Below are 971 nucleotides of genomic sequence, written 5' to 3'. Positions count from 1 at the left end.
ACCAAGTCATCACTGCTAAAATAACAAGAAGTCCTGTGGCACCTTATAGACAAACAGATATTTTGGAGCATAAGCATGCATACTTCTGACGAAGTGGGTCTTTGCCCATGAAAGCATATGCTCCAATGTCTGTTCATCTATAAGGTACCACAGACCTTCTTGTTGTTTTTGAAGATACAGACTAACTCAGCTACCTCTCTGATATTACTAAAATAGTTGGTTGTTTAATTTTATTTTTTTTAAGCCTTGGAGGTATCTCGCATATGTGGTAAAACCAGAGCAGAGACAAGGCATTTCAGTGTTACTGTGAGGTAAACTAGCTGATATCAACCTCATGTGGGTGTGTAGGTTACCACATAGCAAAACTACTTCATGGTAAAGCATATTGCTAACATGAAGTAAATAATACACTTGCCTGGCAGGGGAGATGCCATGATCACAAAAGTGTTTTGCCTGGGGTGAGGCTCATCCATGGCACTATGGGTGTGCTGACCCCCTGAGATTTCCCCAAATGCGGGAAACTCAACTGCATAAATAATGTGCCATCTTTTAGCACTGAAAACAAGGTGAATGTTTGTATTTTGAACTGAGTACCTGACAAGCACTTGACTAATCAAGGCCTATGTGGGTTTTTCAAGTGAGAATGTCATAAAGCCAGGAATAATTAGAGCAGCCGCTGACACTGTAGAACAAATTACCATACGTACACAAAGCCTGGAAGTTGTTCTTGTCTGACATGACTTTCCTTTCTCTACACATGTTCAATGTAAAACCCTGAGCCATTTAGCTCTTTCCCAGGAAAATGGATAATCGCTGTTCAGCACTTAGCGTGACCAAGACTCTTCATGTGTTGCCTCCACTAATGTGTCCCTTTCTGCCATGAAAACTGTAATAACTGCTTAAATTTAAAATTCAGGTTGTCTGAAAAAGAGCATCCTGAGAAATGAGAGATTCAGAGAAGTGCTTCTGGT

General features: G+C 40.6%; 1 pseudogene; it reads left to right on the top strand.

Moving 5' to 3' along the window:
- The first annotated feature begins 407 nt into the window (after nt 1–407).
- Nucleotides 408–543, top strand: LOC142021958 (U1 spliceosomal RNA; annotated as a pseudogene).
- The last annotated feature ends 428 nt before the right edge of the window (nt 544–971 follow it).

This window comes from Carettochelys insculpta, chromosome 16, assembly GCF_033958435.1.
Source record: "Carettochelys insculpta isolate YL-2023 chromosome 16, ASM3395843v1, whole genome shotgun sequence".
Lineage (NCBI taxonomy): Eukaryota > Metazoa > Chordata > Testudines > Carettochelyidae > Carettochelys > Carettochelys insculpta.
This window is presented reverse-complemented; position numbering and strand designations above follow the sequence as displayed.